Here is a 23,752-nt window from a genome sequence, read left to right as displayed (position 1 = left end):
TGACTTCCCCCACTTGGAGGAAATCCAGAGGGAGTCCATCCGGGAGGGTGCGGACCCTCGCCCACTTCCTCTTGCCACAGCTCCAGGTCACCTCCTGGTTCCAAGATGGCTCTTCTCCGGCCATCTTGTTTTAGTTCCAATCAGGAGGAAGAAATAGGAGCTACAGGGATGAGGGGGGCGCCTGATTTACTCCCTGGGGAGGGGCAGTGCCTGAGGCACCCAGCGCGTGGGACACAGAGGGTGCCCCGGGGTAGTGAGCTGCATCGTCACGCACCTTACCAGGTTCTTGACTGAAGATCTGAGCGCGCCACGGAGCTGCGAAGGCCACAGACCACGTCAGCTTCCCCGGTCGCTTTTCCACGTCCACGCCAGCAGGTCCTCTTGGAGGGAACCTCGGGCCCAGGGCTTGGGCCACGGTGCCGCCCACCCTTGTGTTTCCGGCCACAAAACGTGGAAGGTGAGGGTGTGGGTGCACCACAGGACCCGCCGGCCTCGCGGTCAACACGGGGGCCGGCTGGAGGCCTGAGAGAGCCGTTCGGGAGCCGCCGGACAGCCAGGGGTCTCCACCCGCTCACGTGCGCACCCAGCTGTCACAAGAGTGGAAACATGGACACCCGCGCGGCGGAGGCGTGGCGTCAACTCCCCAGGGAGCGAGAGGAGGCAGAGGCAGCTCCTCCGGGAGCCCAAGCTGGCGCCGCCTTGTTGACTCAGACACGTTTGCCGGAAGCCACGCCGAGCACGTCACGCTGCTGACGTCACGCTGTGACGTCACACTGGAGAGAGCACCGGGCACTCACGCTGGAGACAACCCCAGGGACTGGCATCTGGGAACCGGAGGCAGCCGCAGGCCTGGCCCACTGCTGCTGAGAGGTGAGGCTGGGTGAAGGCCCCGGGGACACAGGGACCCTGCACTGCCCTGCCCATTTCTGCCCTGGCCCCTGCCCAGGAAACTAGTGGCCTTGCTGCTTAGTTCGGACACAGTACCACACCCCAGAAGGTGACATTCCACGCTCACGTAAACACGCTGGGCCCTGGGCCCATGGGCAGCCTGGGGCTTGCAGCCAGCCACCCAGAGGGGCCTGCAGTCAGCCCGGGTCTGGGTCTTGAGGATGAGGAAGGCATCCAGGGACAGCACCCAGGGGAAGTCCCGACCGAGCTGGGAACAGGTGGGAGAGCCTGCTGGAGGCGCAGCAGCTGTCAGCCCTTGTGGCTCCCGGAGTCGGCCCCCCAGATCTGCCTGTCAAACCAGGGGCCGGCCCTGTCAGGCTCCGGGCCTCTGCTGGTCCACCCGCTGCAGTCCCCTGGTGGCTAGGAGGTCGTGGCACCCCAGCACCCCTACCTATTCTCCAGGAGCAAAGCCTAGCGCTAAGGAGCGACACTGCATGGAGCTTTCTAGGCCCAGGCGCCAGGGCACAGCGCCGGGCACCCACCAGCTGCTCGCGTCTGCACTGAGCGCATGCTGCCCAGAGCGAGACTTAGGGCCCAGAAAGCTCAGCTCCTGCGGAAAATCTCAACGGATGGCCGTCCATCGGTTCGGCACCGAGCCTAGAAACCAGGCACTCTCCCCGCCTGTGTCATCTTAGGGCGTGGAGGCCTAGGCACAGAGGGCTGGGGCACTGCCCAGATCACACAGGAAGTGTCCATGCGGGAAGGCTGGTCGCATTGTCCAGGTGAGCTGGGCGGCGTGGGGCACTCCTGCAGGCCAGGCTGTGCCCCACGCCTTAGCTGACCTGACCCCTCTAATCAACACAACTCCACGAGGCAGGGACCAGCTGAGCAGGGCGTGAAAGGCCGAATTCATGGTTAGGTTGACCATGAGACTCCTGTCGGGCCACGCCTTGGAAGCACCCCACGTGCAGTGAACTGGTGACCGGGGAAATGCTGGGGCACAGCGGCCACGCACACAGCAACACAGAGAGCAGGACAGCCCGCTGATGCGGTCAGGCACAAGGACGGCGACCCCGCCATCCTGCCTGCACGTTCCGGGAAAGCCAGGCTGCGGAGAGGCTATGCATCTGGACAGGGTGCGGGCAGCAAGGGAGGGCTGTGTGGGGACCGGGGCAGAGGAACTGTTCCAGACCTTGACTGTGGGGGCAACCACGACTCACACGGGCTGGGCTGTTTAGAGTAGGCTTCCCTGCCCGCAAACCACACCTCAGCAAGCCTCCAGCCTCTGATTTGGGGCGTCCCCAAACCCTCGAGCGGCCGGGGCTGGCCTGCGCCGGCCCCTGGATGCAGGCTTCACGGTCTCGCCCATGCCAAGGGCTGTGTTTTGTGCTTGCCCATCTGTTATCCTTTAGCCCACTTGCGAGCCTCCTGGGAGCAGCCCTGCCAGCGCTGAGAGTACACGTGGGTCCACGGCAGACACGTGTGCGTCAGCTGCCTGACACCCTCGTCGGCACGCTCGTCACCCGTCTACGAGGACTAGTGAGGGCCTCACGGCCGAGACAGCGGCACGGAAGTGCCCCCATCAGGCACCGGCAGTGGAGGGAGGCAGGGCTGCCTTTGCTGGGCTGGGCTCGGCGTGGGACCTGCAGAGTGGACACCACCCCCACACTGGGCGCTTCGTGGCCTTGACCTTCTGGATCACGCTTGATCCCTCCAGATTCCAGGGAGAAACTGCGTGCCGGAGACGCACGGCCATGAAAGGATCAGAATCCTGTGTGCTCGCCACGTTTCTGTTGGTTTCCCCACATCAGATTTGGAAACTGCGGGCACTCAAGTAAAGAGCCAGGCGGAGCTGTTCGGAGGGCCCCGCTGGCTGGCAGACACAGCAGGGGCTTCTGCCTCCTGCCGTCCACTGCACTGCTCAGCGGGGTCCCCGTGACGCAGACGCCCCTGCTGCCACCTCCACGGCGAGCCGGGCCACTTGTTGACACTGTGCCGTGCCAGGCTGCAGTGTCATCTAACCCCAAGCAGCCTGTCAAACAGGCATTGCTCTCCCCATTCTGCACGAGAGAAAACTGAGGTCAGAGCAGATTACGGGACTAACTCTAAAATATGCCTTCATCAGTGACGGGGGTGGGATCATGATCTCACGGATCAGCAGCGTTTACCCCGAGCTGCCTGTGGTGCGCCCCGTGACTGCTGCCCTGCGTCCATCAAGGAACGTGAGCTGCACAACCTACAGCTCTGCGGGGATCCCAGGCAGAGGGGGTTAGCTGTGCACCAGACACGTGTGCCCCTCTGCCATGCAGTGGGCTAGAGGGGGCGTGGTCCTGCCTCGCTGTCCATCAGGGTGACTTCCCGGCCCTCCTGGATCCCAGGATGGACATAGGACTAGTTTTGCCAGTGGAACGTGAACAGAGCCAACGTGCAAACTCCTCACCCTCTTTCTCTCCCATCTCAGGCAGGGACCTCAGGAGCCCCTGGGAGCAGCCGGGCCACTGGGTCGAGGCCTCTGCCCCATCCCTGAGGGACAGGGCCCTCCGGGGACCCTGCGTAGGGCTCCTGGGAGGCAGACTGCAGGTGTCCTGCTTTGCCACGGTTCCGCACCCCTAGAACCACCCGGCTATGGGCCCAGAACATCTGTGGGAAGATTGTGTGTGCACTGAACGTGGGCAGGCTTCCTGCCACTACTCCTTAAACAACGTGGGTAACTATTACATGCATTTGCACCTCAGCAAGTAGCAAAAGTAGCTTAGAGAGTATTTAAAGTACACGGGACGACGTGTGCAGATTCTGTGAGCGTTTGTGGATCTGGGTGTTGGCAGGGATCCTGGCACCAACCCCGTCAGATCCCCAGGGACCACGGTACATTCGGAAATCCAAAGGCTTTTATAGCAGTTACTGAATTCATCCAACATCATCGTGCCTATCAACAGACGGCAAGACTGAGGTTCATGGAGAAAAGTCGCCCGAGTTCCAAGCTGGCTTAGGTCACACAATGTCTCTCCCAAGCCCGCACTCTCTCACCCCTGCAGTCCGCTGGGGGCCGGGGTGGGAAGGGTCTCTCTCTCTTCCCCTCTCCAGAAACAGCCCAGAGGGAGGGTGGGGACCAGAGCCCTAGACAGACTTCTCACTCGCCATAGTCACCAGCCCTCCACGGCGGTGGTTGGCGGGACACCGCAGGCCGCTGTGATGAACGCCAGGAGCTGCAGGGGGCTCCCCGTGGCAGGAACAGCCTCTCCCAGCCCCACAGCCCCCGATGCTGCGCTGGTGACCTCAGTGCCCCAGAGCTTCTGACCCTGCTATTGGTCCAGCGCATAGAACTCGCCCTGTTCTCTGGAAGGCTCGCCTTCTCTCCCCGAACAGAATTTACACACTTGTGTCTGCTCCGACTCCTGTGCCTGGGCCACTGCAGGGCTGCGGGGGGGGGGGGGGGGCTGCAGGCTGCAGAGGGGGCGCTGAGCAGCCAACTGGGGGGCACCTGGTGTGCAGTGGGCTCCAGGAGACACTTCTCCAGGGGATGAGGTTTCTGTTTTACTTCAGCGGGAAGCACCCTGCTGTCGCCCAAGGTTTTTATCGCTAAATTAGGGCATGAAGCAGTTGTATGCACCATCAATCACTTCATGGAGAGACATCATGCGCCGGAAAGAAACAGGAGCAGCGCCGTCTCAGGATCCCCCGTAAAGGCACGGCTTTGCCCTTAGGAAAGTGTGCTGGTTTCCTTACTTGTTCTCACTGGAAGCCACTAGAGCTGCACTGGCAGGCCACGTGTGTATAGGAGTCATGGACAGAGTGGGCGAGACAGGGACTGGGTCCTGAGTGGGCTCGGTGCCGTGGCCGGTTCTGCTCTCTGCTCTCCAATTCCTTCCTTTTAGATGGGGAGCCTCAGAGAGACGCACGGCCACAGCTGCCTGGAACCGGCACCGCTGGAGCACGGCCGTGGCCGCGGCGTGGGGCCATGGAGGCTCCGTCCACTCGCCAGCCCACATGCTCTGCGTGGGGACCTTGCTTCCCTGCCTGAATGTCCCTGGGCAGTCGGTGCTGTGCCCACCACGCTGTTTCCCATCTCTGCACATGGGACGACATCTCCTAGCCTCCCTCACGGTGGGCTGGGACATGTGACGTTCTCACCGACGGACCTGGAACAGAGCGCGGTGTCACACCTGGACTGAACGTGGAGAGCACCTCCCCCCTGCACCGTCTCTTCCCTGAGTGGCACCTCTGAGGCCACGGGCTCATCCTGGGAACCAGGGCCCAAGGGCTGAGCCAGCACCTGGAGGGGCTTCCCCAGGGCCCCGCATCCGACGGTGACCTGAGACCAAGCTCACGCTCCCTCACCCAGCCACAGGAACGGCAGCATCAGTCACTCTGCATGTAACGCATCCCAGGAAACAAAGGAGACAGAGGCACGCCTCTGTTCAGAACAGCTCCCATCTGCCCCGGGGCACAGCCTGAGCTCCGACAGGGCCCAGGAAGACCCTGCTGACCCAGCCTCCCGGTGCCTTCCTGCTCCATCTCGCACCTTGGCAGCCTCGCACCTTGGCTGTTCCTCATGGGTGCCAGGCGGCCTTCTGCCCAGGCCCTCTGCGCTCGCTGCACAGGCCTCTCCGGCATCCGGGGGGCTCATCCGTGCATCCTTCCTAAAATAGGGCGTCACCCGGATCTCACCTCCCAGCAGCCCACACTGACCACACTCCTCGCCCCTGTTCTTCATTTTTCCTTTTATAGTTATCACCATCTCCTGTAGTTTACTGCTACATTTCATCTCACAAAATACTGGCTCCTCTTATAAAATACTGACTCCATGAGGGCAGTGATATGTGTGTCTGTCGGTGCCTGAATGTGTCTGCACATGCGCATGTGTGACATATGTATGTCTCTCCACTATGTGCATGCATGCGTCGGTGTCCATGTGTCTGTGCATAGGTATATGCATACAAGTGTGCGTGTGTATGTGTGTGCACATGTGACGTGTGTCTTCATTATGTGCACGCATGCATCGGTGTCTGTGTGTCTATGCATGTGCACATGCGTGTGCCTATGAGTACTGAGAACGCACCTGTGTGCACGTGTAAGAGTGTATGAACACATGGGTACATGTATGCATACTGCATGTATGTATTTGTCCATGTGTGTAGGCTGTGTGAGGGCTGCGGTGCTGGGTCTAGAACAGATGGCCTGGCTTCAGCCTGGGAGAAGTCTTGGTGAGAGAGGGATGCTGGGTGGTGACCTTCCTGGGAGAGGCCGTGAGGGCTGCTGGGAAAGGAGGTCTTCGCCAGCGCCGGGGAGGACAAGCCGAGGCTCGCAGCGCAGGGCAGTCGGGGCAAGCTTAGGCCGGCCATGCACTCTGCGGACTCCTGATGCGCGTTATCTTCCCTGGGGCTGCTACACAGTGGTGCTAGTGTAGACAGGTGATGGCCACACTAGCCAGAGGTGTGGCTGACAGGCAACACAGGCACACAGCAGAGGTGGGACGTGGCGAGAGAGGCCAGGCCAGACTCCAGACCTCTCCAGCCTTTCAGCCCCAGCCCAGAAGCTCCGTGTGATCTGAACTGGGGACTCGACTTGCCCACGTCCCTCAGTGCACTCGGAACCCCAGGCGCAGCCTTCTTGGGCTGTAAGCAGCCACCCTCGGCAGCGCTGGGCTTGCTGGGTCCCCGCACCCTGCCTGGCTGTGCCTCCCGCCTCTTGCTCCCTGCATGGCATCACGCTGCCGTTCTAACGCGCATCGCCCGGGCCCACAAGGACGCAGCACTTCAGCTGCAGCCACGGCAGCCAGGCAGACGCCTGAACTAGCAGCAGTGTGTGTTCACCACAGAGCCGACATTGCCTTGGACTCTCGGGCTTTGCAGGCCCAACTGGAATGGACGGACAGAGCCACAGGAATGGCGAGGCTGGGCCTGGTGACCCCTGGGGAGGCCAGGGCTCCACAGGTGCTCATGGGCCTGTGGTGCTGGCTGAGGCCCCACGTCTGCCTGTGCAGGGCCGTGATGCACGCTGGGTATGGCCCAGCATGACTGGTCCAAGGTGAGCTGAAGGTCGCCTCGGGACTGGAGCCTCTTGACTGCTGTGGCAGGATTTCTGCCACCAGTCCTCACTACATCCTTTGCAGGACTTCAGCCCAAATGCTCCACAGAGAGATTTCATCCCATAGTGACCTCTCCCTGGTGCTGGTTCACGCCAAATGGCCCCTTCTCTGGACGGTGACCCTGGAGGAGGAAATGGACGGGGAAGCTCATGGAACAGAGAGGAGCAGGCAGAGTCAGGGATGCAGCCCGCCCTTGCCCGTGCTTGAGGGTTGGACGGCGTGTCCCCATGTCCCCATGTGCCCTCACAGCCCCCCGGTGCACCTGACAGGCTGCTGGGAGTCCCTGCTCAGCCTGCTTCCCGGGGCGGTGGTGAGCAGCAAAGTGAGATCATGGGGTCACAGGGCTTTGGGAATACCAGTGAGTAGCCGCAGCCGCACCCCTGCTGCGAGTGGCACACAGTGTTCGCACGCTAGGAGCACAGCCCAGGACATGCGGAGGGCCCCACTGCAAGCAGTCCCTCACCCTAGGGCTGGGGGGACCTGGGCGCCTGCAGCCTCGGCGGCCCCAGGGCTCTGTCGTGGCAGCTGTGCCGCCAGCTCACCAGGGATGCTCCCTGTGCGTCACGCCTGCTGTCAGCAGCTGAGTCATCTTCCGTGACTGACGTCTTCCCAAGCCAGTGTCCTCAAGGCACCCCGGCCACCAGCCCAGCTGGGTGCCCGGGGCCCTGACAAGGGCCTCCTGCAGGGCACGTATTCCCTGTCCTCAGCCCAGCTGCCCTCTGCCCCGGCAGCGTCTGCTCCAGGCTGGGGAGAGATGTGCAGAAAAACCCTTCATGCCCTGAAGGCCGGGGGGGGCTCCCCTTCCCTGGTTCAGACGTGGGTCCTGGATAAACACAGCAGCTGGGGGGTGAACAGCTTCAAAGCTCAAGGAAGACAGCACGGCTTTGCCCTGGGGGCAGGTGGTGCCACTGTCCCTGCACCACACAGGGGTCGCCATGCCCAGCAGCCCTGCGAGACCCTTCTCCAACCCCCCAAAAGAAAGGAAAGCCGCCCTCGACTGGATACGCGCTAGCTCTTTTCTGTGACACCTTCGCTGCCCCTGCTGAAAGCAGTTCAAAAGTTGAAGCTGATTTGTATTCCGAGCACCCGGCGGGCTGCTGCACACCCAGCTCCCAGCGCACGGCGGGGGCTGCCACTGCAGGCTCAGCTGGCCCCGGGCAGACCCTGCTCCCCACGAGCCTCCTGGGAGAGGCTGCTGCCCTCCCCTGGCCACCACCCCGCCCCTCCTGAGCCTCTGCAGCAGTGGGGACCCTGCAGTGCGCACCTCCTCTTTCTACGCCGCCCCAGCCCCAGGCAGTGGTGGAGGTGCGCTGGGCTCTCTGAGCAATCTCAGCACATCACTTGCAGCATCTGTGGACGTTATGCGTCAGAACAGGCTTCCCGTCAACACTGCACCCCAAGGAAACCTCTCAGCCAGGCACACTGACACCACGGCTGACTTGGAGGCAGCTAAATCATTCCAGCAATCCTGGGAGCACATCTGCTCCAGCGGCATTTTAAAAGGGCCCTAGGCTAATCCTCCACCTGCCGGGCCGACACCCCAGGTTCTAGTCCCGGTCGGGGCGCCACTTCTGTCCCGGTTGCTCCTCTTCCAGGCCAGCTCTCTGCTGTGGCCCGGGAAGGCAGTGGAAGATGGCCCCAGTGCATGGGCCCTGCACCCGTATGGGAGACCAGGAAGAGGCACCTGGCTCCTGGCTTCGGATCAGTGCAGCACCAGCCGTAGCAGCCATTTGGGGGGTGAACTAATGGAAGGAAGACCTTTCTCTGTCTCTCTCTCTAACTCTGCCTGTCAAAAAAAAAAAAAAAAAAAAAAAAAAAAAAAAAAAAAGCCCTTGCCTGTGTTTTCAGAATTAATGACACACCGGGCTTCCTCCAAGGAGGCTGTGGGCATTCCTCAGCGGTTTGCCCCCGCCACACCAGGCGTCTGACCCTGGCCTGAGGCTAGGATAGCCCACCAGGAGCCCGGCCTCCGCACAGGCATTCCCAGCTGCAGAAAACCAGCACAGAGATCCTCCACCACCCAGCAGACTTCAAAATGAGCCGAACAAGAGGGCGCCAACCTGGCAACCTCCAGGCTGCTGGGAGCCTATGAATGTGCCAGAAATGTTTTTCTTCGCAGCACGAGAGGGTGTCATCGCCAGGGAACCATGCCCAGCCTGCTCAGCGCTCCCGTGAGCCGGGGCTGGGCCACACAGCAGGAGGCATCTTCGGTGCGAGGGCCAAGGGCCTGCTGGGCTGTCAGCGATGGAGTAGCCGGAGGACGGACGTGGCGTCTCTCCTGGGTCGCCAGGGACAGCCACGCGCCCAGAGGCTGGCTGGTGGTGGCCACGTGGCTCAGCCTCCGCCAGGCCCCCACAGAGAAGCAGATGGTACTCAAATGTGCTGTGCGGCAGCAGTGCTGAGGTGGGGCTGTGGCAGGAGAGCCCTGGGCAAAGGGCCCTGAGAGCCACCTTCCTGCTTCATAGTCTTTAAAGGCTTCTTTCTTCATTTGAAAGGCAAAGTTACGGAGCAGGAGAGACAAAAACGGAGGCAGATCTTCCATCCAGCCACTGGTTCACTCCCCAACTGTCCGCAACAACTCAGACTGGGCCAGGCTGAAGCCGGGAGCCTGGAGCTCCCCCTGGGTCTCCCACAGTGGTAGTGGTCAGGCACTGGGGTTCAGTGCGTTAGCAGGGAGCTGGATCGGAAGTGGAGCAGCTGGGACTCAAACCAGCACTTGTTGGGCATCACAGGTGGAGCTTAACCTGCTGTGCCTCAACTCGGCCCCACTGTCTCATGCTTTCCGAGCGTTAGCTGCATTTTCATTGCTCTCCGTGAAAACCTACAATTAGCAGATGGAACAGTCCACGAGTGGGGTCCTGCTTGGGGTTGGTCAGCTCATGGGGCGGCACGAAGTCAGCTGTGTCCCTCCGACCTGAAGTCCGGAGCACCTGCCCTCCCCCTGGGGGCAGCCTCTGAGCTGGCCACGCCCCTCCCAGCATACCTCCCCCATAGTGGTAGCAGCGTGGCTTGCAGCAGTCCACTGGCCACTGCCGAGCTTGCAGAGACCGTGTGGACTCCCCAGTGCCACTGCCCAATCCACCCCCAGTCAGGATGGCCCTCTCAAGCCTCCCTGCCCCGCTCCACATGGCCGGCCCTGCCTGCGCTGATCCCCCCAAACCAGCCTCCCTGGCTCTCGAGAACCAACCGTCAGACCCAGGCTTTCAGACCTGCTGACGTCTGCAGACAGCACCACGGCTGCCACCCGCAGTGCCCTCCCATGGTCCTGGCCCCCACGCCCTCTGGGGATTCCCACTCAGTGCAGCCAGTCCAGCAAAGACATGCGGACTCTGCAGCACACATGGGCCACGCGTGACCAAGTCATCAGAGACACCGTCACAGGAGAGGCGGGCAGGGGCGTGTGCCTGCCGGTGTCTTTCGGGGTCTGCCAGCCATGAGGGTGGGCCTTCTCCAGCGCCCTGGCCTTTGTCAAAACACCCCCCTCACTGCTTGACCCCCAGGCAAGGCTGGTTTCAAGGAGGAACACGAAGTTGTTCATTTCATCCACAGCCCACCTCTCAGTCACGATTCCGGTCCAGCTTGTTCTAACCCCAAGCCAGGAGGAGGCATTTGGGTTACAGTTATTCATTCTTTCCAAGCAACAGCTCTGAGCATGGGAGAAGAGGTCAGAGGCTGCCAGGGTCCCCGTCCCCAGGCTGGAGGCTCCCTGCCTCCTCCTGTCTCACCCCTGACAGGAGCCAGGCAAGACGCAGGTACGTCACCTGGAGAGTCTGCTTCCCACGTCTGGATCGCGGGCCATCAGGAGTGAACTCGCAGTCCTACGTGTGGCTGAGTGGTTTCCTGACGCGTGCGGGAAGGCGGCCATCCCGCCCTGCCCTCTCCCACTGCTCCATGGTCGCCACAGGGTTACAGACTTGAGTGCACTCTGAAGAGTGCCAAGTGGGCCAGAGAGAGCCCTGGCCGCGAGCGAAGCTCCCACTGTGGGCTGGCAGGGCAGCTGGGCCTGCACCCCAGGGATGCTCTTGCTGGGGTCCCCAGCTCCCAGGGCGTCCCTTCCCCCCGGAAGGCAGCTGCCATCCACGCGATGTGGACACACATTCTGGCAGAACCGCGTCGGTGATGGAAACAGTGCTGGGGGCAGGGAGTGTGCGGCAGCCGCGCCGTGTGACCTGACTTCTCCCACCCGCCCACACAGGGGCTCCCGCCACCCAGCCCTGTCCCCCACCTCAACCCTCCCGAAGCGTCCACACCCTCGGCTGACCTCATGTTTCTCCTGCCCTCTGTCCTCAGGAGCTGGCCCAGGGTGCAGGCTGGCCGCGCTCTCCCACACGTCGCCCCACGCTGGCCCTCGCCCGCTGCTGTCTCCGTGGGGAGCGCCTGTACAGTCCCTGCTGCAGCCGGAGGCCGTGGCGTGGACATCAGCAGCCTTCTCCTCTCGGTGACCACCTCCCACTCGTGCATCTCCCGACCTCCTGGTGCACCGTGGGCTTTGGAGTCTATGAGACCTGGACTCCCAGCTCAGCCACGGGAAGGCAGGGGCCATGCCTGTCCTGAGCCCAGCTGCACTGGGCACACAGCACATCCAGGGAGCTCTCGCCACATGCCTCTCATAGCACTGAGGTCGTTAGAGGCTTCCTGTGTCCCCTGCCTGCAGCACCCTGCCTGGCCCTGTCTCATTTCCAGCTCCTCTGCTACGCCCATCCCCCAACCATTTCTGGTGTTTGGGGTCTGTCTGTAACACACTGTGTGCATGAGGGATGTGTCGGGGCTCCTGCCCTGCCCCTGCTTCTTACGTTGTCTGCTTATCCACTGTGCACCTGCCACAGGGCTGCAGACCTGCGAATGTCGGCAGGGAGCCCCACCCCACGGCTCTCTAAGCCACGCCCCCTGGTACCAGCATGCTTCAGCTGCTGTGAGCCCTGTCCAGTGCACCCTCCTCCTTGTCCCCGTGCGTTTGTGCGGGGTCTGTCCATCCCGAGGCGGACCGCGGTCAGAGAGACCCCAGGCACATTTCCTCCCGCATCTCTGCATTTGGGTTTCTGGCTCCACCCCCTTCCTGAGGCTGGGACTTCTCAGGCTGAGTGAGTGAGGAAGGGCCAATGGGCAGAGCACGGCAGAACCCTGCGCTGTAGGTTCTTACTTCAGAGGCTCTAAGTGACTTCACACTCATCCAGGCACCCAGCTTTCTCCCTTTCTCTTGCATTCTTTTCTTTTTATAAGATTTATTTATTTACTTGAAAATCAGAGTTACAGAGAGAGAGGGAGAGAGAGAGAGAGAGAATCTTCCATCTGCTGGTTCACTCCCTAGATGGCCGTCAATGGCCAGCACTGGGCCAGACCAAAGCCAAGAAGCAGGAGCTTCTTCCAGGTCTCCTACTGGGTGCAGGGGCCCAAGCGTGTGTCCTCCCAGGCCTGTCCTGAGCCCAGCTGCACTGGGCACACAGCACATCCAGGGAGCTCTTGCCACATGCCCCTGGGAGGACAGGCATGGCCCCTGCCTTCCCTGCTGTCCTCCCAGGCCACAAGCAGGGAGCTGGATCACAAGTGGAGCAGCCGGGACACAAACTGGCACCTGCGAGGGATGCCGGCGTCACAGGCTCTACCCGCTGTGCCACAACGCCGGCCCTCATCCACCCTTCCCCAAGTCCTGACACTTCTGTGTCTTGCAGCCAGGTCGCCTGTCCTCCCAGAGGCTGCTTGTGCCGGCCTGAGGCAGCCACCATGGAGACTGAGTGTCAGCGGGTGTGGTGCCAGCAGCGGTGCACCCGGGGCTCCCGAGACGCAAGCGCATCTCTGCAGTCTGCCTCCCGCCCCTTTGTCTCCAGGTCAGTTCCTCCAGCAGCCACACGATCCTCCTCACTGTCTTCCCTGCACGGCTGGATGTCGGGTTCACCAATCCCGCCTCTTGGTTTCTAAATTGCCTGGTGTATTCTGGACACTTCTTGTTCCCTACATTTAGAAGCCATTTGGATTTTACCCAGCAGCGGCCGCCTTGACTTATGACCCCAGCTCCATGTGCAGACTCCCTTCTCGCCACATCCATGCTTGCCACCTTCCCCTGGTGACACCTCATGTGGTCACCAGACCACCATTGGATAAACTTCCGAAAGAAGTGAAGTTAGCACGTCAAAGAGAGATCCACCGGCATCCCGTGTTCCTTAAGGCACGATTCCCAGCAGCCTTGGAGTGGAGGCAACCCAGGTGTCCATCGGCAGACGCACGGATAAGGAATGACGCATGGGGCATCATTCACGATGCACACTGTCCAGCCCTGTGGAGGAAGGACACCCTGTCGCTGTGACGGCATGGACGAACCTGGAGGACCCTACTGAAGTAACACAAGGACAGAGGACGACAAACACCACCCAGCCTCACTTCTAAGTGCAGCCTGAAGTGCGAGCCACGGCAGCAGAGAGCACAGCGGTCACCAGGGCTGGAGGAGGGCAGGGGCCCGGGAGACCCTGGTCAGGGGCACAGGCTTCCAGCTGGACAGTAAGAGCAGGTTCAAGAGACCTGTTGTGCAGCACCGTGACACGGTCAGCAGCCGTGTAATTGCATTCTGAAAATCATTGATTTCTTAAGTACTCACTACAAAACAAATGGCATGTATGTGAGGTCATACAGATATGACTTCTGTACATTGAGGCATTCCACAATACAGAAGGAAGAGATAGTGTGACTTTTAAGACAGCCACATTAGGGCCAGCACTGTGGAGCAGCAGGTTAAGCCACTGCCTGCAGCACCAGCATCCCACATGGGCAGGGGTTCAAGTCCTGGCCACTATACTTCTGATCCAGCTCCCTGCTAATGAGCTGAGGAAGCAGCTGAGGTGGCCCGAGTGCCGGGCCCTGCAGCCATGTGGGAGAGCTGGATGAAGCTCAGTGGGGCCACTGAGGGTGGCGTGAGCTTCATGGGCGGTGGCTGAGGGATCCTGGGTGCTGTACCAAGGAGCCAGGACTTTGCACCTGGGCCCTGTGGGAGGGGTCTGAGATGGGGAGGATGGCCTGGCCGTAGTAGGAGAATTTGGCTGTGATGGGGGAGTTAATGGGCAAATGTCGGATGTGGAGAGACCAACTTGGTGATTTGCTGTGGCCTGGGCTGGGGACCCTGGCCTCTGAGCAAGGAACAGTGGCAGTGGATATGGAAAAGAAGGGTCCCTGTCTGGGAGACACTGTGTGGGACACTGCACCCCCATCCAGTGCCTGGGTTCAAGTCCCAGCTCCCAATCCCAGCTTCCTGCTAAGGCACACCCCGGGAGGCAGCAGGTGGCGGCTCTGGTACCTGGCTCCCTGCCGTCAGTATGGGAAATCCAGGGGGGTTCTGGGCTCCCGTCTCCAGCCAGTCCTTCCCTGACCGTTGCAGACATTTGGGGAGTGAACCAGCAGACAGAAGACCTCCTTTTTGTCTGTCTTTCTGCCTATCTCTCTGCGTCTCTGCCTTCCAAAGGCCTGTCCCTGTCCAGCCCTTGTGGCAACTGCTGTGTGTGCCTCGTTCTTCCCATTCCCATGACTGTCCACCCTCTATGCCAATGTCTCTCCCACGCTGGGCACTGCAGGTGCTAGGCAGGGTGGCCGCCTGCCGGAGGGACAGCAGCGGGGGAGCTGAGGGGCTGCGTTCCACACCCAGGCCTGGCCCCCGGCCCTGGGCAAGACCGCCCCTTCCACTGCCCTCAAGGCACAGACAGGAGACCTTGCACCGCTCCTCTTCTCTTCCCTGCCAAGCCTGCGCCCTGCACTCTGAGGCCGCCCTGCCCTGACTCTCACAGTCCTGCACCTCTGCAGCTGGGCTCCCCGGGGCGGACAGGAATTCTCAGCCTAAGGCCAGCCACCAAGCTGCCTCCGGGCGCGGCCCCGACCCTCCGAGGCATCATCACAGGGGAAGGAAATGCACTTTTGTGTAGAAAGTCAGGGACCACCTGCCCCCTCCCAGGCAGCGGCGCTGGCTCTGGAAGGCACCTCCCCTCCCACCCTTGCGGCCAGCACAGGACACGATGGCCTCCACGTGGCCGCTCGGGCCAGAAGTGCAAAGGAAACATGCACAGGGTGTTTCCAGCAGGACGCTACCGTTTACTGAAGCAGTAACTACGGGGATGATTGCTGCGAAGTTAAACTCTGGTAAAGAGAAAGCTACATGAGGTACACTCAGCATAGAAAAGGGGTGAGCACACAGCCTGGGGTGGGGGCGGGGTGGGGTGTCGTGCACCGCCTGTCGTTGAGGGACGCCGTGTGGCCACGACCTGTGCTTGGAAGCAGAGGGGCTCACGGACAGTGGTGGGTGGCAGGCTCGGGAAGCAAGCGTGCGCGCTGGGAAGGCGCCTTCCTTCCGCCTTCCGATAACCACCGCCGCTGCCGGCGAGGACGCCCGAGCCTGGCTCTCTTCCACTTTCACTGCAGAGCTCACAGGAGAAGTGAGGGTCAGCACTGCAAAGAGGCCATCAGGCGGCCCCGCGGACCGGGACAGGCCACGTGTTTCATGACACAAGTGCCACGGCGAGGGTGGGGAAGACGGCACGGAAGCTATAGCAACCCGGGAGCACACGCCCCATCTTCCCCCGCGCAGGGCTCCGGCGTGTGAAACCGGCTCCATACCCCGCGCTGCCTTCCACCCACCCGGCCACCTTCAGAACAGGATTCCGGGGTTCCCAGGAGGCTGGGATTCAAACCCGGGTCCTCGCCAGGCTCCGCCCTCCACACTTCCATGTCCTGATTCCTTCCGACTGAAGTTGCCATCTGCCGGCCCCATCTCCAGTCCCCGAGGGGATTTGCCTTCGCTCACAACAAGCCCGTCTGACCAACCACCCTTCCAAGTAGCAAAAGCAGAGCTGCAGCCGGACGAGAGAACCCCGTTCTGTAAATGGCGCGCACGTCGCCGATGGCGGCTGCTTCTTCCCGGTCTTCCCTCTGAGGCTGTGGTTTGTGAGCTGTGCCGAAGAGCCACAGGTCTGCAGGCAGCAAGGAAAGTATCCGGACGCCCTGGAGTCAAGACGGCGCTTGGCTCTGAGCAGGGAGGAGCCCCTGAAGCAGGGCCGCGTGCAGCCCGGCCGCCACGCTGCTCCCCCTCTGCCGCTGATTGCCATCAAGGCGAGAGGCACAGGTTGGCAGAAAACGCTTATCAGAGAGAATGTTCCCCAATCTGATCGTAATTGATGCAATGTGCTGTGTCAAATCACTTCCTGTTTCCTGATTGCGGATAAGAAAAATGTGATTTAATCAGGGCATTTGCAACAGCTCAGAGCCTGCGCCGCCCTGAACAGGTGCAGCTCCCCCCTGTGGCCTCCTGCACAGCCGGGCTGAACGCCACCGCGGGCCAGGGCTGATCTCGGCTCTCACGGCAGCAGAAGAGCCGTCTACCGCTTTGGGAAGAAATTACCAGTGACTAAGGCAAGCCAGCCTCGCCAGAGCCAGCTCAGGAAATCAGCAGTTCCCAGGGGACACTGCAGGTGTCCTGTCACATGGGGACTGCTGAGCCGCAGGTTGAACACAGCACCAGTCCTCCTCCCCGATGGCCCCAGTCGTGTCCCATCCTCCTGACGCACACCCAAAGCCTCCCCGTGGGTAAAAACGCGGTTAAGCAGGCACTCGAACAGCTGCTTTGTCCGCATTTCCCACATGAGCAAAGAGAGACTCCGAAAGAATATGCAACGGGTGAAGCCTCAGGGCTGGCCCAGAAGCCCTCAGCCATCTGTCCCAGCGGTGGGCGCCGCCCGCCCCACGGTGACTTCCGGGCAACGTAAACACTAAGAAAATGGCCCTGCCTGACCCTGAAGGTCCCCGGCATGCTCCGTTGCTCCCAACATGTTCACCGTGTGCTGGCCTCGCCACGCGTGCGCGACACATAGGAGCATCCACAGAGCCCATCTCTGGCTCAGCCCTAGTGTGCTGAGCACTCAAATAGCATGAGTGGATTAATGGCCAACAGGTAGCTGAAGCAAGTGAGGTCGGGGAGAGCTGGACACTATGCCAGGGCGTGAGACAGAGAGGCCAGGTGCCGGGAGACACCCTCGGCACCGGTGGGCAGGGCGGCCTTTCGGGGAGAGCCGGACAGTACCCCAGGGCGTGAGACAGAGAGGCCAGGTGCAGGGAGACCACCCTCGGCACCGGTGGGCAGGGCGGCCTTCCTCAGGAGTGACTGCGAGGAAGAGGGGCCGTGAGGATGTCCCGAGGGAGGAGCTCTAAGGCAACATAAGAGCACGTGCCAGCAGCCAGGGGCGGGGGAGCTAAGCAGAGCTGAGGGAGCCCCGTGGATGGTGGGGGGTCTCAGGTCCTGGGGGAGCTGAGGGAGGCCTAGGGATGGCGGGGGGCGTCTCAGGTCCTGGGGGAGCTGAGGGAGGCCTAGGGATGGCGGGGGGCGTCTCAGGTCCTGGGGGAGCTGAGGGAGGCCTAGGGATGGCGGGGGGCGTCTCAGGTCCTGGGGGAGCTGAGGGAGGCCTAGGGATGGCTGGAGGGGGGGGTCTCAGGTCCTGGGGGAGCTGAGGGAGGTCCGGGATGGCTGGAGGGGGGAGTCTCAGGTCCCGGGGGAGCTGAGGGAGGTCCGGGGATGGCTGGGGGGGGGTTTCAGGTCCTGGGGGAGCTGAGGGAGGCCCGGGATGGCTGGCAGTCTTGGGTACAGGACCACAGGATAAGAACTACAAGCTTCCACCTAACGGGACTGGAAGAGCACCCAGGGTCAAATCAGGGACTTTGGTCCCGTAGGGTCCTGGGCTGGGAGCTACAAGGGCAGCAGAAGCCACGCCCAGCGCTCAGGTGGACCTGAGTAGAGCTGCACAGAGTGGGGGAAACTCAGGCTGCAGCATTTGTGCAGACGGAAGTGGGTGTCAGAGAGAAGTCCAAGGACACTCCAGGATTCTCGCCCCACGTACTGTGCAGATTCATGGGAGAGGGGCTGAGGGCCTCATGTCCAGTCTACACACGACGGCAGCTGACTCTCTTCCAGTAAAATCTTCCAACAGGGCTAAGTGCACTTCCTTGGGAAGCAAAGAGACGGAGTCGAGGGCTGAATGACCGACAGGCATCTAACACTTAGACAGCAAACATTTCAAACTCACCATGCAACACCTGGACACCATCATCTGTACATGACCCAAGCTCACGGACCAGCCGATCTCAGTATAATTTAGCAATAAAGGTTATGCAGGTTATGCGTTTCTACCAGTCATCAAAATCCTACTTATGACTCTTGTGTGCATATGATAACGTTGAAAGCCAGCCACCGAGATGGAGATACACGGTTCCGCGCAAGAGAAATGACGATCTTCAGCAGACGAGGGACGTCCACGCACAGCCTCTGGCCCCTCCCGGGCTCCCTGCACAGCTGTCTCCCTCCTGGGCCAGTGCGATGTCTAAGAGTCCCTTTTAATCCAGCCCACGTGACGCCACCAGATGTGGCTTCCCGGTGCCTCTTCCCTGACCCCCACTCGTGGCTCATTTCCTGTCGCCGTAAAACCCAGCAGACGGAGAAGCTGCTGGTTCTCTGGTTCCTGCCTCCTCCCTCAGACGTCACCTCCTTCCACAGGCTCCGCAGTGCTGCCCCAGGAGACTGCAACCCGTCCCCTCACACCGCGCATCTGCACGCTCCGCCGCCTCCCCTCTGCTCAAACACCCAGGCCCGGCGGGCCCTCCCTGCTCCTTGCTAAGCTCCTCCTCGTCCTCCACGATGCAGCCTCTGGGAAGCCTTCCAGGACGGAGCCGTCAGAGCCGGGCCCTCCCCTGCCCCACCAAGCTGCTCAGCGTGGTGATCACCCGTGCCTTTGGCCCTGCCTCATCTGGAAGCTCCACTTCTCCCAGGCTCTGGCCAAGTGCAGCTGCCGTTCAGCAGGGAAACGGGTGAAAGCAAACCCCAGCCGGGGCGTTGCCAGTGTCATACACGGGACTCCCGGGATTTCTAGGACATGGAAGCCGAGAATGTCTAAAACAAGACAGAAGGAGACAGGACGGCTGTGCTCCCATGAGTCATCACAAAACGTCTTCCAAATACAACTTGGCGGAGGGGTAGGTGAGGGCACCCGAACCCCTTTTCCAAAATGTCAACGACTGTGCCGATTTCATGCATTCAAAGAACCATGATGGACTCAGCTGTTCCTTCATCCTGATGCTCAGAACTTTGTCATGTGTGCCGTGCACCTGCCAACCCTTTACTAAGCCCTAAGCATGGAAGTACACAAGAGCCGCCCCCAGTTCCATGGGGCATTAGGTGCCGTGACAAGGGACAGGCACATCCCCAGCAACCAGCAGGAATCCTGACCTCGTGTGGCTTCCTAGCAAAGGCCACCTGTCACCTGGGCTGAGATCCCGCCTAAACCTAACAAGTGTCAACAAACGTAAATGCAGCTAAACCGAAGCTCAAATGCCTGCTTGTTGACGAGACTGGTCTCCTGTGCACCTGCCACGTGTTCGTGCTTGGTGTTCACGCTGTGCTGGGATGGCGACTGGCATTCTGCAGGCCAGAAAACTGAGGCTTCAGACAAGCCGAGTGACTACACCAAGACTTCACAGGTGTCAGGTGGTGAGCCGGGACAGTCAGCTCTGGAAGACTCCTTGGAGATGAGCACATGCTGATAGCAAAGATGACCCAGTGACCCCAAATGACTGTGTGAAATGTTCAGCTGAGTGGGCTTGCACCAGCTGCCGAAAGGGTAATCATGAAAATGGAAATAAAACCATGTCCACCAGCACCCCCGTACCACACAAGGAGACAAGCACACGAAATCCCCCTTGACACCAAGAACTTTTGTGTGGATACTGAAACGTATTCATGAAACCCGTGGACACTGAGAATCTCTTTCTAGTAACTCCACTTAATATCAGAGGTATTTTTTTTTTGACAGGCAGAGTGGACAGTAAGAGAGAGAGACAGAGAGAAAGGTCTTCCTTTTCTGTTGGTTCACCCCCCAGTGGCTGATGCAGCCGGCGCACCGCGCTACCAGCCAGGAGCCAGGAGCCAGGAGCCAGGAGCCAGGTGCTGCTCCTAGTCTCCCATGCTGGTGTAGGGCCCATGCACTTGGGCCATCCTCCACTGCACTCCTGGGCCACAGCAGAGAGCTGGACTGGAAGAGGAGCAACCGGGACAGAATCTGGCACCCTAACCTGGACTATAACCCGGGGTGCTGGCACCGCAGGTGGAGGATTTGCCAAGTGAGCCGCGGCGCCAGCCAATATCAGAGGTATTTTAAGCCCTCTCTCCTGCAAACAACACAGAACAGGCAAGCAAACAGAAAACAGGACATTGCACCAGCCTCCGTGTCAGCCCAGCTGTTGGAGAACTCCCAGACTCCAAAGAGGGCGGAGACGGCGCACTTGTCGCTCATGCATCCTGACCAGTCTTCACACAGGTGTGACAGCGTGGCCAAGCCATGGGATGTCTCCCTCAGTGTCAGGTGGATGAAAAGGAAAATATTTTCCATTGATCTCCCCCTCGCATTTTAGAGCTCCAATAATGATTAGGGTCTCTCCAGCCAAAGGCAAGCTTCGGAAGACGCTGAAGTGAGGAAGGGTGACCTTTGTGGCATTTCAGCTGACAAAGTGTCCTTGGCAGGCCAGTGGGAGAACCGAGCATCCCGGGGGTCTCTCCCAAAGCCTCTGAACAGGTGCAGGGGGAACTTTCAAGTTAGGGAAGCCAAGTGCCAAACGCAAAGGCCACCCGCCCTGCAGCCACACAAAGCCAGGCTCGGCTCGGGGGCTGGGCCGCACCTGCTTCCCCACCCCAAAGAGGGCGTGGGCAGCTGGGAAAGCTTTTGAGGTCGCATCCCTCTGTGTCAGTATTTTAATGCAGAAAATGTCAAGCATCACTCAGACCATCGCCAAGGACCAAGGACTGCCACGAGCCCAGCCAGGTGCCATCGCCAAACCCGCAGAAGTCCCGGTGAGGCTCTCGTCACCTCCATGCTACTCGGAATGACCTCGGGACGCAGTCTGCTCTCGAGGAACATGACTGAACACTTTCATACTGAATACTACTATGCACAAAATGCTCTACAGATACGGGCTCCTTTGTTTAAATCTATGCTTGTGGCGTCATAATCTCTCTCTCTCTGCAGCTGTTCTGTTTGCATTCATACTTCAGTTACGTGAGGTCTGCGCGTGTTAGTGCCAGCGACTAGGCGGCTGGCTGAGCGCTGTGTGTCCTGCACACAAACACCTTTTCCCCTCCCTCCTGAGAAACACCCAGGCCACCCTGGGGGTCACAGATGCGACACCAGTCGGTGATAGGCACATTTGAACCCGTATTCCTGTATATAAGGATGTTGGTTTTGATAACCAGGAAGAAGTTATCGTTGAGTGGTTTTGAATTTCATTAGACATAAAATCCATTAAAATGATTAAAAATAGCTCCAGCCTTACCAAAAAAGTACATCAAGTTATTTTCTGAGGTTAAACCATTTTTTTCGTTGTGAGGATAAGTTTTATTACAGGATAATGTAGAACTATTTTGTATGTACTGTTTAATCCCTGTCATGGAATTTTAACATACACAAGTAGTGTGCTCCTCCATATTCACGAGTATGTTGGTATAAAAGGTTATCTTCCCGTGGATCTCTCCAGTCTATTATATAGTTTAGACTCACTTCATGATGTGATTTGCCTTCCTTCCTTTTCCTATTGCATGAGGCCATTTTTAAGTTTTCTAGAGAAATTTTATAGACATTTGCTACTTGAAGATGAAACTTTCTCAAACTAGAATGCCGGTTTCTTCAGTGAGGACTAACGTGCCCACCTCTCTGTTCTGTGGAAGCTGAGATGGCTAAACCTTCTTCCCTTCAACACGCGCCCACGAGGCCCCGTTTGCAGTCACTGCCCCTTGATACGTTCTGCCTTTCTGGCCACATCTTTAGGGGCTTTCACAGGGGAACTCACCTCACCTCCCGTTGGAGGGCCAGTGCTGCGTGTGGATGGAGGGAGTCCCTCTGCCTCTGGTTCTTCTTTCGCATGGCTTCCTGTGCTGCTTCTTCCTTTGTAGCAGGTAAATGCCTGAGCTGCACTGCAAACACAATTGGAGGAATGCCAGAATCATATGTACACTTTCATCTTTGTTGCCATGTTTGCTGCACACATCTCTCTCCGGTGTAGATGCACACACAGACACGCATGCCCTCCCTTTGGGTGGAAGATCTGAGCACAGCTGCACGGGTGATGGCCCTTTCATCCTAAAGCCTCATGTGCATCTACTCAGAGCAAGGACATGCTCTCCCATGAGCAAAGCAGCCTTACTGTGCTCAAGAAATTGAACACCGAGGCAGACGTACGGCTTAGGACTCGGCTGATATCTGATGTTTCCGATTTCCTCAGGCAGGCCTGAGTGCCAGGTCTCTTCAGCCTGCTTCAACCCGGATGCTTCAACGGCTTTCTTTGTCTGCCAGTGCTGGAAGCGTGGCCCCGGTGCTCTGCAGAACACCTCGTCCGCCTTGGCTCACGGTTCACTCCAGGGGAACGACTGCGGCAGGAACACAACACAGGCGAGGCTGTGTTTTTCCCACACGCACCACTTCCACAGTTCGTGGAGTCAGTTTGTTCCATCATCATACAGTTTCCATTTGGTTAAACAGATAACCATCTTGGGGCCGGTGCTGTGGTGCAGAGGGTTAAGCCACCACCTGCGACATCAGCATACCACTGGGGCACTGTTCTAGTCCCGGGCTGCTATGGTTTCAGTCTAGCCCCACGCTAATGCACCTGGGAAAGCAGCAGAAGGTAGTGCAAGTGCCTGGACCCCCGCACCCACGTGGGAGAGCCCAGATGGAGTTCCAGGCTCCCGGCTTCAGGCTGGCCCAGCCTGGCCTTTGCAGCCATTTGGGGAGTGAACCAGTACATAGAAAATCTCTCTGTGTCTCCCTCTCTGTAACTCTGTCTTTCAAATATGTAATTCACCTAACATCAGATTTCCTTCTCTGGATGTGGACCACGGCAATCCCCTGTTCCCCACTGATGATCCCGGTCTGGACTTGTTACCTTGTGGGGGCCCAAACAGGGAGTGCAGGTAACCAGCACACCTCCAGCAGCGAGAACAGGACAGGACAGCAGGTTGTAGGAGCAGCTCCCGCCCCCTGAGTGCCCACCAAGTGTCTCCACTCACACGACCCTCTGTATTATGTACCCTTGTTATCTCCATGTCACGGTGGAGGAGTGGAGCCTGGTCCAGGCAAATCGATGACAAAGTGAAACCTTTATCTGATGCAGTTCCAAGCGCTGTCATCGCCACCGTATCATGCTGCAAGTCACGTGACTTCTCTATCTCCAAGTGCTGGTGTTCAGGTTCTCTGCAGTAACAGAGCAGGTAACAATGACACCAACCCAGACACGGAGGCAAGGGACAGCAGGAGGGGCCCACTGGGACCCCACGGCGAATGCCCCTTGCCTCTCAGAGCTTCACAGAACAGCAGACAAGTCTCCAGCTTTGAAAGCACAGACGATCCGTCAACCAGAGCTGTGGGTGCTCTGGGGAAGGCAGCCGGAGAGCAAGAACACTGCAGAGCGGGGTGCCCGGCAGTCACCTTCACGCCTGAGCCACACAGCTCCCAGCCTGCCAGTTTCCCAGCAGGTGAGCCTGAGAGCTTCACCCAGGGGCCACACACTCCACACTGGAACACGCTCCAGCCTCCACTTGGGAAAGCACAGACCCCTCCTCTCAGACATGTGCAGGAGGGAGAGAGCCGGGACGGGACCACAGGTGCGCAGGAGGGAGAGAGCCAGGAGGGACGCACACGTGCGCAGGACGGAGAGAGCCAGGAGGGACGCATGCGCAGGAGGGAGAGAGCCAGGAGGGACGCACACGTGCGCAGGACG

The 23,752-nt window shown here is 59.8% G+C and overlaps 1 long non-coding RNA gene across 1 annotated transcript in view; it reads right to left on the bottom strand.

The window, feature by feature from the left end:
* The window catches only part of LOC149128218 (uncharacterized), a 65,302-nt gene extending 42,784 nt beyond the window's left edge, over window positions 1-22,518 (bottom strand). The window contains exons 1-2 of the long non-coding RNA XR_016229703.1: window positions 22,216-22,518; window positions 21,827-21,950 (exon numbers count right to left, since the gene is read on the bottom strand). This is a non-coding gene — a long non-coding RNA (uncharacterized LOC149128218). The remainder of the gene's footprint in view (window positions 1-21,826; window positions 21,951-22,215) is intronic.
* Between the last annotated feature and the right edge of the window lie 1,234 nt (window positions 22,519-23,752).

Source organism: Oryctolagus cuniculus, chromosome 2 (genome assembly GCF_051225735.1).
Source record: "Oryctolagus cuniculus isolate XC-2025 breed Fujian yellow rabbit chromosome 2, ASM5122573v1, whole genome shotgun sequence".
NCBI lineage: Eukaryota > Metazoa > Chordata > Mammalia > Lagomorpha > Leporidae > Oryctolagus > Oryctolagus cuniculus.
Note: the sequence above shows the minus strand (reverse complement) of the source record. Positions and strands in the feature narration are given on the sequence as shown.